This window comes from Eschrichtius robustus, chromosome 15 (assembly GCF_028021215.1).
Source record: "Eschrichtius robustus isolate mEscRob2 chromosome 15, mEscRob2.pri, whole genome shotgun sequence".
Taxonomy (NCBI): Eukaryota; Metazoa; Chordata; class Mammalia; order Artiodactyla; family Eschrichtiidae; genus Eschrichtius; species Eschrichtius robustus.
Window position 1 is genome coordinate 6,925,804 of NC_090838.1, and position 12,636 is coordinate 6,938,439.

Consider the following 12,636-nt stretch of genomic DNA (forward strand, 5'->3'; position numbering starts at 1 on the left):
CAGGGACACATGGCCCTGGTGGCAACACTGGGATTGGAATTCTGGTTTGCAGTTCTATGCTCTTTCTCCCACACCTTGCCCTTGGAACGAATATTCTAGTAAGTGCAGGCTTCGATCTGGACATGTTCATTCTGAGCTCACAAATACAAATGCTTAATCCTCTGTAACATTCTTGGTTACGGTCTTGGTTTTTTTCTTTTTTTTTTTTTTTGCCACATTGCAGCATGCAGGATCTTAGTTCCCTGACCAGGGATGGAACCCATGCCCTGTGCAGTGTGTGGAAGCACGGAGTCTTAACCACTGGACCGCCAGGGAAGTCCCTTGGTTAGGGTCTTGAATGCAGTTGAAGGAGTTAACTCCTGGGGGTAGGTGTCATAAACCCAGAGCCATCTTCAGTGTAAGTATTGCTCTGGCCTGTAATTTCTTGTTTTTAGTAACACTGAATAGCATCCCCAGGCTGTGCTGGAGCCCACTGATTACTGGATGGCTTATTAAGGCCACAGGTCCTGGGAACAGCAAAGGGAAATCAAAACGAAAATCACCGGCTCTCCAGAGCACAGGCCTTTTTTAAATCCCAGTCTACTGGTAACATTTCAGGATACAAAGAGATTTTTGCTCTCTTTTGGAACCGTGGGAAGATTTAAATCAACAGCCTTTTGTTGAGTGTCGCCTATGGTGGATAGTTTGGGATGACTGAACTTCAGCCTCGTGGGAGAATCAGACAGCATACATTTGAAAAGCACTTTACAGTTTACAGAGCCTATTCATGTTGTCTCAGTTAATCCTTACTACAGCCCTGGGAGGTAACAGACACTCAGAGAGGTAAGGCAATTTGCCAAGTACAGGCCAGCAAGAGGAGAGGCCAGGATTAATCCCAGGTCTTCTGCCTACAGATTCAGGGCTCTTCATACTATATCATGCAACACACAGATACAGTGAAATTGTTAGGAGACACAGGCCGGAGAATCTAAAAAATTTATTATTATTATTACTATTTTGTGAAAAGCTCTTGGAGGGATTAGCATTTGATATAGGTCTTAAAATGGCTATGATTTTTTTCCTTTTTTCCTATTTTAATAGGTCATTGTAGATGATTTGGAAAGTGTAATAAAATGCAACAAACAAAAGACTGATAATCCTGATACAGAGGTGCTGCCTCTATAAATCACTTACATTGCTCCTTCCAGTTTTTTCTTTGTGTTTTTTAAACTAGTTGAAATCATACTCTCTATATAGCTTTGAATTGTCTTTTTTTCCACTTTAATGTACATTTTATCACATTCACTTTGAATGGGTTAAACGCCAGTGGGTCTGTGATTAGGGAATTCTGGACTAAGAACATAGCTGGAGGGACTTCCCTGGTGGCACAGTGGTTAAGACTCCACACTCCCAATGCTGGGGGCTTGGGTTCGATCCCTGGTCAGGGAACTGGATTCCACATGCATGCCACAACTAAGGAGCTGGCGAGCCACAACTAAGGAGCCTGCCGGCCACAACTAAGACCAAGCATAGCCAAATAAAAAGAGAAAAAAAAAAGACAGAACATAGCTGGAGAAAAGGTGTGGGGACAGGGAAATGAAGGGCGTATTCAGGAAACGATGAGTAATTCTTCGAGACTAAACTTGTAACTCTATGATGAGCTGAGGTTTACCAAGGAATCTAGAAAGACCTTTAATATCAGATGGTGGAGAGCCTTGAATGACATGCTAAGGAATTTGTAGTTTATTCTATTCTCATTAAACAACAATACACTTTACACTTTACATATTTAGAAAAATACAAATGAGAACATTCAGAAATAAGTCACAATCTGTGCAGGTGTAATTGCTATTAATATTTTGAAACATGTATAACCTTCCAATTTTTTTCTGGACACATATTTGTTTTTTCCCCAAACAGGGACATAAAACACAGATTCTTTTCTAATCTGATTATAATTCCATTAACATCTTTCTTGGTCAATAAAAATTCTTTTGCAATAATGGTTTTTAAACATTGCACCGGAACTCTTGTTTTTAAACAAAATCCTACCAGGAACCTCAAAGGCCAAAAGGGATATAAGTAGAACTACTGTGATCAGAACATGAGTGGGAGCCCTGATGCCTGCCTGACCCTGTAAGACACCCTGACCCCGTTCTGCAAACCACTGTTGCATAACGTCATTTTTATGGCTGCAAGGTAAGAGCATAGCAGCACTTAATCAGCTTGCTCAGTTGTTTCCAATTTTTCCCTTTGTAAATTGATACTACATTCTTTGAGCACATCCCATAATTATTTCCCAATGAAGGTTTCTGAACATGGGGTGTGACATAATCAGAGCTATTAGTGTGAATGCCAAATACAGTAAAATCTTACTTAACTGGAATTCAGCTAACCACAATCCTTAATTAACCAATTTTCTTTTGCTCAACTTTGGGAACATAAAGGAAACTCTCTACCTCCCTCCCTTTTTTTCTCTCTCTCTCAAACACATACACAAGCACACATGCACAGAACTATGAAATAGGGATACAGTTAACAAATATATGCAACCACTGTACTCTGAAAACTATGAAACATTACTGAGAGAAATTAAAGATGAGTGCAAATGGTGAGATATACCATACTCATGGACTGGAAGATTCAGTATTGTTAAAATGCCAATTCTCCCCCAGATTAATCTATAGAGTCAACACAATGACATTCAAAATATTAGCAGGGCTATTTTGAAAAATTTAGTAAGCAAATTTTAAAATTTGTGTGGAAATGCAAAGCATGTAGAATAGCCAAAACAACATGGAAAAAGAGCAAAGTTGGAGGCCTTACACAATCCGGTTTCAAGACCTACTATAAAGCTGACAGAAATCAAGATAGAATGGTATTCAAGTAAAGGTTGACATATAGACCAATGGAACAAAATAGAAAGTCCAGAAATAGATCCACACATATATGTGGTCAATTGGTTTCCTAGCAAAGGTGCCAAGACAATTAAATGGAAGAAAGGATAATCTTTTCAACAAAAGGTGCTAAAATAATTGGTGGCTATGTGTACAAAAATGAGCTAAAACTATAAACCTTTAAAAAAACAGGAGAAAACCTTAGTGATCTTGGGTTAGGCAAAGATTTTAAAAATAGGACACATAAAATTTTAAAAATCAATAACTTGGACTTCATCAAAATCGAAAATGTCTGCTCTTTGAAAGCACAATTAGGAAAAAGAAAAGGCGGGACTTCCCTGGTGGTGCAGTGGTTACGAATCCACCTGCCAATGCAGGGGACACGGGTTCGAGCCCTGGTCCAGGAAGATCCCACATGCCGCGGAGAAACTAAGCCCGTGCGCCACAACTACTAAGCCCGTGCGCCACAACTACTGAGCCCGTGTGCCACAACTACTGAAGCTCACGTGCCCTAGAGCCTAGAGCAACAAGAGAAGCCACCACAATGAGAAGCCCACGCACCGCAACGAAGAGTAGCCCCCGCTCGCTGCAACTAGAGAAAGCCTGCACGCAGCAACGAAGACCCAACACAGCCAAAATAAATAAATAAAATAAATTTTTAAAAAAAAAGAAAGAAAGAAAAGAAAAGGCAAGGCACAGACTGGAAGACTATGTCTGCAAACATACACAAAATAAAGGACTTATGTCCACAATATGTAATGAATTCTCAATATTAAGACAAGACAATTAAAATTAGGCAAAAGATCTGAACATTTTATCAGAAACACTGATGCCAAATAAGCGCATGAAAAGATGTTCAACTCATTAGTTGTTAGGGAAATGCAAATTTAAACCAAATGGAGATACCACTACATATCCACTGTAGTGGATAGAATTTAAAAGACTGACAATGCCAAGTTTGGCTAGACCGTGGAGCAATGGGTTAGCATTTATTTACAAAGTTAAACATTCACTTACCATATGACTCAGGAATTCCACTCTTGTGTATTTTTCAAGTGAAGTGAAAATATTTAATATATGTCTACACAAAGATCTGTACGTGAATATAAGAGCCTTGTTCAGAGTAGCCAAAAACTGGAAACATTCCAGATGTCCATTGATTGGTAAATGGATAAAGAAAAATCTATACCTAAATGGAATACTACTCAGCAATTAATAGGTATAAACTACTTACACATGTAGCAACATGATGAATCACAAAAGCATTACTAAGTGAAAAAAGTCAGATACAGAAGACTACATACTATATGCATTTATATGAAGTTCTAGAAAAGGAGAATCCGAAGTGGTGATAGCAGATCAGCCGTTGCTACGGGTTCGGATATTGGGGATGGGGATTGACTGCAATATTCTAAATCATATTTTTGACAGCAGTTGCACTACTAAAGACATATGTCAAAATTCATCATGTAGACTTAAAATTGGTGAATTTTATTATAAATAAATTATACTTCTACTGGCATTTGGATTCATCTTCGTTCATTTTTTTGTCATTCTTCTAGCCACTTAGTGGTTCACATTTAATGGTTCAGATTTGCAATGTCTGCTAAGTGTCAAGAATAGAGTTTGTGTTTCTTGTTATTTTCCTTGGTTTTTTTTTTGAGTGAAAAAAGAAGTGGGAACACCTTTCCTTCACCATTTTAAACTTGGAAGTCTTACAGATGATATTAAAAACCATGGACTGGAGCTATCCCTATTTCTTAATTATTAATTTACATTTTGAGACACTACTACTGAGTCCCTACAATGATAAATAAGGACTCAGATCTCCCTCACCTTCCCATTCCCACTTCCCTATCCCCCCAACATAGTTTAATTATGATTGTGCAAATGTAATTTACTAGAGCATCACTCGAACTCTCTGCCCACCCCATATCACCTGACTTATTCATTCCTTCACTTTTACTGGAGTTACGCATTTTCCCATGTGCCTGATTTTCTACACATTTAATTTTTCCTAATATCCCAATAAAGCCTGCTTCAATTCTATTATAATGTTTTCCATAATCTCAAATATATCATATTCATCTTATTCCTAGAGACCTTCTTCTCAGAGCCTTCCTTCCAAGTTCTCCAATTTAAACTGTATGCCGTACCAATGTCAACCAGAAATTTCCATTCACCATCATTGTGGGGATTCATGTTGCCTCTTGTGCTTTGGATCCCTCGCTTCCTGGATTCCATGTATTCCTTTCTTGGTTTACTCCCTTGTTTTATTGGATCACTACCTCCAGTAGTTCACTAAAGTTACAAGGGAAGTAAATGATTTTCGTTCTTGCATGTCTGAAAATATCTTACTCTATCTTCATTTGATGAACAGTTTGGCTGAATATAGAAATGTAGGATATAAATTAGAATACTGAAGGCATTGGCCCATTGTCCACTAGATCCCAAAGTGTTGTTGAGCGGTCCACTAATTCTGATTTTCTTTTTCTCTCTAGAAGTTTATAATATCTTCTCTGTATCCCTGATAGTCAAAAACTTCACAGTGGTGTACCTGACCATGGGTCTTTTTCATTCTCTGTGCTAGGCACATCCCTTGAGCTAGCTCTTTTGAGTTGGAAACTCATGCTTTAGTTCTGAGAAGTTTTGTTAATTTGTTAATAATTTTGTTCCCTTGGTTCTCTTTCTGGCATTTCTAGTAGTTGGCTTTTAACCTCTTAGACTTATCCTCTTGCTTTATTTATTTATTTTTTTAGATTTTAAAATTTTTATTTATTTTTGGCTGCGTTGGGTCTTCCTTTGCTGCACACAGGCTTTCTCTAGGTGCGGCGAGCGGGGGCTACTCTTTGTTGCGGTGCACGGGCTTCTCATTGCGGTGGCTTCTCTTGTTGTGGAGCAGGGGCTCTAGGCGTGCAGGCTTCAGCAGTTGTGGCACACAGGCTCAGCAGTTGTGGCTCACGGGCTTAGTTGCTCTGCGGCATGTGGGATCTTCCGGGACCAGGGATTGAACCCGTGTCCCCTGCATTGGCAGGCAGATTCTTAACCACTGCGCCACCAGGGAAGCCCTACTTTTTTTTTTTTTTTTTTTACATGTGTTTTTTTGCTTTTTTGTTTGTTTGTTTGTTTGTTTATTTTATTTATGGCTGTGTTGGGTCTTCGTTTCTGTGCGAGGGCTTTCTCTAGTTGTGGCAAGCGGGGGCCACTCTTCATCGCGGTGCGCAGGCCTCTCATTATCGCGGCCTCTCTTGTTGCGGAGCACAGGTTCCAGACGTGCAGGCTCAGTAGTTGTGGCTCACAGGCCTAGCCGCTCCGTGGCATGTGGGATCTTCCCAGACCAGGGCTCGAACCTGCGTCCCCTGCATTGGCAGGCAGATTCTCAACCACTGCGCCACCAGGGAAGCCCAGCCCTACTTTTTATATTGAATTTTTATTTTGACTCATATATGTAACTTTCCAGAGGTTTTCCTTATTTAGTGGATTTTTTTTTTTTTTTCCAAAGCTTTCTGGTTCTTCTTTCATAGATCATCCCTACTCTTTTCAGGGAGATTGTCAGTTTGAGGTTGTCTCTGATCCTCCCAATTCTTTTTCCCATTTTTTTTGTTTGTTTTGTTTTCTGTCTTCAAGTTAGAAGCTTTCCCCTGTGTCTGGAGGTACTTAGCCACCGGCTCTCACTTGGGAGCCTAATATCTCTTTGCACATAAGCCAGACTTGGGTCCTAGGGCTTTAGTCTGATAGGACAGAACTTCAAACCAGCTCACTGTAAAGAATCCCAAATGGTAGTCTCTGGGATTTACTCCAGAGAAGATTCTTATCTCCTGCCTTGGGGGGGATATAAAACTTGCTACTGGCATTCTGGGAAGGGGGAGGGGCAGTATCCAGATTTTCACTCAATTCCCCCGTTTCTGGTCTGTGCGTCCTCCTACCCCACATGCCCACTTTCAAATCCTTTTCAATTACCATTGCCTCTCCTCCCATTTCCTTGGTCCTTGTGGACTTAATACTTCTTAAAAAAATTTTTATTGAAATATAGTTGATTTACAATGTTGTGTTAGTTTCAGGTGTACAGCAAAGTGATTCGGTTATACACACATATATATAAATATATATTCTTTTTTTACATTCTCTTCCATTATAGGTTATTACAAAATATTGAGTATAGTTCCCTGTGCTATACAGTAGTGGACTTAACCCTTTTATTTTACTGTTATTTTAGTGGGGATAGGGGAGAAAAAAAAAAAGAAATAATGCATTATTCAATCTGGCCTGCGCTGTTTCACTGATAAGGAGACTAAATGAGATTCAGAGAGGATTTGCTTTCTCTGTGGTACCCCACGACTCCCTAAGTCACTGCTTCTGTCTGCGTCTCAATTTCCTGACCTATAAAATGGAAGACTAGTACTAGATGAATTTTATTTATTTTTATTAGTTTTTATTGGAGTATAGTTGATTTACAATGTTGTGTTAGTTTCAGGTGTACAGTAAAGTGAGTCAGTTATACACATACATATATCCACTCTTCTTTAGATTCTTTTCCCGTATACATCCTTACAGAGTACTGAGTAGAGTTCCTTGTGCTATACAGTAGGTCCTCACTAGTTATCTATTTTATATATAGTAGTGTGTATATGTCAATCCCAATCTCCCAGTTTATGCTCCTCCTTTTCCCCTTGGTAACCGTAAGTTCGTTTTCTACATCTGTGACTCTATTTCTGTTTTGTAAATAAGTTCATTTGTACTATTTTTTTAGATTCCACAAATAAGTGATATCATATGATATTTGTCTTTACTAGATGAGTTTTAACACTCTTTCTAGTCTGAAATTATGTCTTTCAAGAAACCAGAACCTGATCTCCATGGCGACTTTATTGATTTGTCCTATTTTTGGTGCTCCCAAGATGTCCCACCAATCTCCTTTTAAGATCTTTTCTTCCCTTCTCCAGAATCAACGGCCACAGGCAGGGCTGGCTTCGTGGGTGTGCAGCCTGTACAGTCATACGGGACCCCATACTCAGAAGGGCCCCAGCCTCGGTTTACTGCTCTGAGGTCACTGCCTTGAAGTTCTTACTAATTTTCAATCCACGGGCATAACATTTCCATTTTGTGCTGGGCCCCACGAGTTATGTAGCTAGTACTAGCCACGGGAGGGTCACAAGCCAGGACTCATCTTTCAAGGACTTTAAGGCCCGTGGCCAGAGCTACAAACACCTGTGTTCTGTTAACTCTGCTTCCTGGAAGGGAGGGAGGAGCAAGACATGTTTGCCCCAAGATTAGAAATGGAGAAACCAGCCCCCAGCAGGTTCTGCAACTTGCCTGTGATCTTATCACTCGAGAGTTTGGGAAACTCCTGAGATATTTAGGCCACACTCTGAGTACCTCACATGAATCTTACAAGGTTGTTTTGCTTCTGTTTAATTGGGGCTGTGCCTTCTGGCTGTTGGTGTCCTTTGACAAGGCAATTTTGCATCCAGAGGACTTCATTCATCCACTCACTCATTCACTACGAAAACCTTTATGAAGCACCTACTCTGTTAGCAGAAAGAGTGGGCTTTGAAGCAGGGAGAAATGAGTTACAATGTCCCCCTCTGGCTCTTGTTGGCCACATGACCCAATGTGACCTCCCGAGCCTCAATCTCCCTCCCAATTTGATGAGGAGAGAACGATTACCTCCCAACTCAATGATGAGATAACCTGAGTAATGGGCCTTTTATAGCACCAAACACTCTGTACCCAGCCAGTGTTCATTTCTTTACCTTTCTCCCTAGCACTACACAAAACACAGGGGGTTTCAGCTTCAGTTATGGATAGGCCAGGCCGCTAGCAGGCCTTCGAGGGTCCATTCTTCGGGGACACACTTGATTCTATCTTCCTCCAGCAGAAATGTTGATGGGCGCCCAGGGAGAAAGGAGGCTCATGCATGTGATAGGTGTCAAGAACGGTGTTTGCACTCTGGTTTATCCCAGTGCTTTGTTATTAGCATTTAATAGGTTCCCAGAAAGCTTTGAAGATAATAATACATCTCCCCTCCCTTTCAACTGGTGATCTTGACGTGATATATTTATGTCTGTAATGAAATTTGGAGGCTCTTACAAGGAGCCAAGACTTGCTCTTATCTTTAAAAAAACTTAAAAGTCTAGTTATGAAAATTAAACCCACAGAGAGGAGTGGCCCAGGAATGTGTCCCAAGAAATGCTTCCTCTACAAGCTGTGCCTGTTTTGTGAGATGAATGGGGGAATGATATAGTGAATGAAGCCTCATGACAATTTATGGCATTTGTATCTCACGTCCCAGCTTACAGAGCTTTGACGGAGCCTTTGCACATCCACTATCCCGTTTCTACCTCACAATCTCAGAAGGCGTCTTGGTAAAGTTATCATCTCTACATTGCAGATGAGAAACCTGAGACTCAGAGAAGTGATTTGCCCAGGTCGCACAGCTGGCAGGTAAGTTTCAGGGCCAAGATTCAAATCTACTCTCCTGATTGCAGAGTCTCTGCTCTGTCGCTTCCTAGAAATAGTATTTAGCTATTTCCACACTCAGCAGAACCTCTTAACTAAAACCTAGCTGAGTTGTCCTGGGCTCCAAGCCCTGGGATGTTGGCAACACCAGGGGAGGGGGGTAGGTCCGGAGGAGGCGGTGGAACCAGCTCCGATGCTCAGATGTGGCCACACCCGGCAGACAGGGGCCCCAGCCTGGCTGAGAGGTGGCCACATTCCAGGAATTTCCATGGCCTGGTCAGGTGAGAATAATGCAGCCCCTCAGGGTGGCCTCATCTGGGGTCAGATCTGTCCCTCTCATCCACTCAAGGACTTTGATCCTGTAATTCTACCCCCCACCCCAGTCAATGTTTCATTTCCATTCACATACAAACCTGCTGCAATAGTTCACATTTTTGCCCTCTCTGTACCTTCCTGCTCTTCCTTACAGGCCTTTACTGATGGTCTACCCTCTTCCTCCGGCTCTGCCTTGAGCCCACTCCAATTCAACTGTCATCCTTAACACGTTACTAAAACCGTCTTGTCAATGCCGTGCATCTTGCTACGTCCTGTGCTATGCTCAACTCTATGCTTAACTATTTTTGTTTTTTTTTTTTTATGCTTAACTCTTAATAGCATTTGATGTTTCTTCTTTCTCGACACTTTCTTCACGTGGTTCTGGTCACCATACTCTGCCCGTTTTCCTCATTCCCCTTAGCTGCTCCTTCTCTACTCCCTTTACTAGATTGTTCTGTCCTTCTGACATCTAAACGTCACAGAGCCCGTGTCTCAGCCTGGGGCTCTCGCCTCTCATTCACTCGCTGCTCTCACTCCCCAGGTGTTCTCATTTAGTCCTAGGGCTTTAAATCGCATTTTGACACTAGGACGCCCAAATCCACGTCTCCAGCCAGAACATCTCTGAATTCCAGATTCATTTATCTGTAATATCTCCTCTTGTATTTCTAAGAGACATATCAAACTTAACGTGTCCCAAATCTTGATTTTCACCCCAAACCTGCTCATAACCATCTCAGCTCCACCATTCACCTCACTATGTTATCCTAGATTCCTAGGATTTTTCTCACAACTACACCCAATCCACTGTTGGCTCCACCTTCAAAGTATATCTATATCCCATTGCCCACGACGGTGCTCTTATCCAAGTACACCCATGTCTGGGTTGGATTCCTGTAACAGCCTCCTGTGGACAGAGAATGTCGCCTGCCATATCAGTAAACAAAGGATGTTGCGGTTATCAAGCCATCAGCAACCACAGGCGCCCCACCCCCCCCACGGTGCACCCAGCTGGTGTTCAGGATGGAGAGAGCAGGATACGGGCCCCAGATGGCTAAGGTGCATATCAAAGAAATGATTTCAATGAGCATCCTGCATCTGCCCATACATAGAAAAGTGCTAAATTCATTAACTTGAGATTCTGCTTTTTCTTTAATTAACAGTAATCTTTTGATGTTCCAACTACCTGGGGTTTTTTTTGTTTTTTGTTTGTTTGTTGCAAAAATTCCTATATATCCTGGCTCCTCCCTTACCTCTTTGGAGAAATCCCTCAGAGCTATGTGAGAGGCTGTCTCCGGGCTTAAGTCCTCAGTATGTCCGCTGAATAAAACATAATTCTCAACTTTTAGGTTGTGCAGTTTTTCAGTCGACACTCCCAATTAGCCATCTTCATTCCACCCTTGTGATCTGTGGCTGTTCCCCATACAGAGACCTGAATAACTAAAAGAATAAATTAGACCATGTCATTCCTCTGTTCAAAATCCTTCAATGACTTCTCAAAATATTTAGAGTTAAATTGAAATACCTTTTGTGGCCTCAGAAGAAATATTTGAAATACTCATATTTAACAACTGGTAGGGAAATATATATTATGTATAAGTTTCTACGTAAATCACAATTTAAAAATACATTCCCTTCTATTTTCTAAATAAACCAAATTATATCTGTTTATATAATAAAACTGCTTACAGATGATGTAAGTTGAAACACAGAGCATTCATCAAATCAGTGTAATAATTTCTAAGTCATTTCTGGTTTTCGTGTGATCTTTGGTTTGATATATTCTCACTAATTAAATAATGTCCCTATTGGGGCTAGGATTTGACAGAGTGAAACACATCAAACTCCTCCAATAACATCCCCATTAAATCAGTAGCCACTAGGTCACTTGTGGTCTTGAAATACAGAATTTCTCTTAATAAAACGATATTGTTTGCGGTACTGAATTGTCCCTCAGCTTCTGTTGAACTTAGAGTAATTATATTCAAACATTTTCTGAGCCTTACAATATCATCTGAGGTTCTTAATGTAGTCAATATCTTATTACTGGCTAAGCCACAGGGACCTACTGTGGAGTGCCGTATTTTGCCGTATTTCAAGAGGTTGACCTTCCAGAGAGGGCCATGTGGCCAAAATTGTGTTCTCCACTAGGCTACTTGGTTTTGACTCCTGGCTCTGCCACTTACAGAAATTTAAAATCTCTTTGTTTTAGTTTTCTTGTCTGTAAAATGGGGCTGCTGCTGATGATAATATTCAAAGGAGTTAACAGGTTTAGACTGGTGTTTGGCCCAGAAAACGTTACATATGCATTGGCTCTCACTCACTAAGGAAACCAGCGCTGTTAGTGCCCTTGACCGGAAGACTCATGGAGGGTTTTAACAAATGCACACCCTTAGATGGAAGTGAATTTCAGTAAGAATGGTGAGAAGAGGGGGCTGCACCCTGGTGTCCTCAGGCCCTTCCTTCCTCCACTCCTGGGGTGGGAGTATCTGGCCTCCCAGTGGAGCCCCAACGCCTGGCTTATGCCTATGTGGGGCCCCATTTTTCTGCTCCCCCAGGCTCTCCCTGCTCTCTCTGAGTCAGAATCTTGTGAAGCCTGTTATCCCCACACACAGGCCCGGGTTAAGCGGGCAGGACAAGGCAGCCGTGGCTGATCCACCGGGAGTCCCATCCCGCCTCCCTGGTGGGAGCCAGTGATGGTGGCCAGGAGGCAGGACCCAGCAGGGACGCCTGGTGTAACACGTAGAAGGGGCTGTAAGGGTGTACTGACCTCGTATTAGCCCCGTGGGTCCAGGAGACCTTCAGCAATCAGCAATCGGGCCTTGCTCAGCATCTGACCCCGAGGCCAATGACTCTACTGTTCACCTGTTACCCTCCAGACACACAGGCTTCCTTTTGTTCCTCAAACACACCAAGCCCGGTTCCGTCTCGGGACTTGTCGCTCTCCCTGGGACATAGTCCCCCATAGTCCTGCATGGTTCTCGCTGCA

At 41.8% G+C, this 12,636-nt stretch overlaps 1 long non-coding RNA gene across 2 annotated transcripts in view; it reads right to left on the minus strand.

The window, feature by feature from the left end:
• LOC137777531 (uncharacterized) overlaps positions 1–12,636 on the minus strand; it is a 38,966-nt gene that overhangs the window by 16,275 nt on the left and 10,055 nt on the right. For both annotated transcript variants that reach the window (XR_011076549.1, XR_011076548.1), the window contains exon 2: positions 10,901–11,087. This is a non-coding gene — a long non-coding RNA (uncharacterized lncRNA). The remainder of the gene's footprint in view (positions 1–10,900; positions 11,088–12,636) is intronic.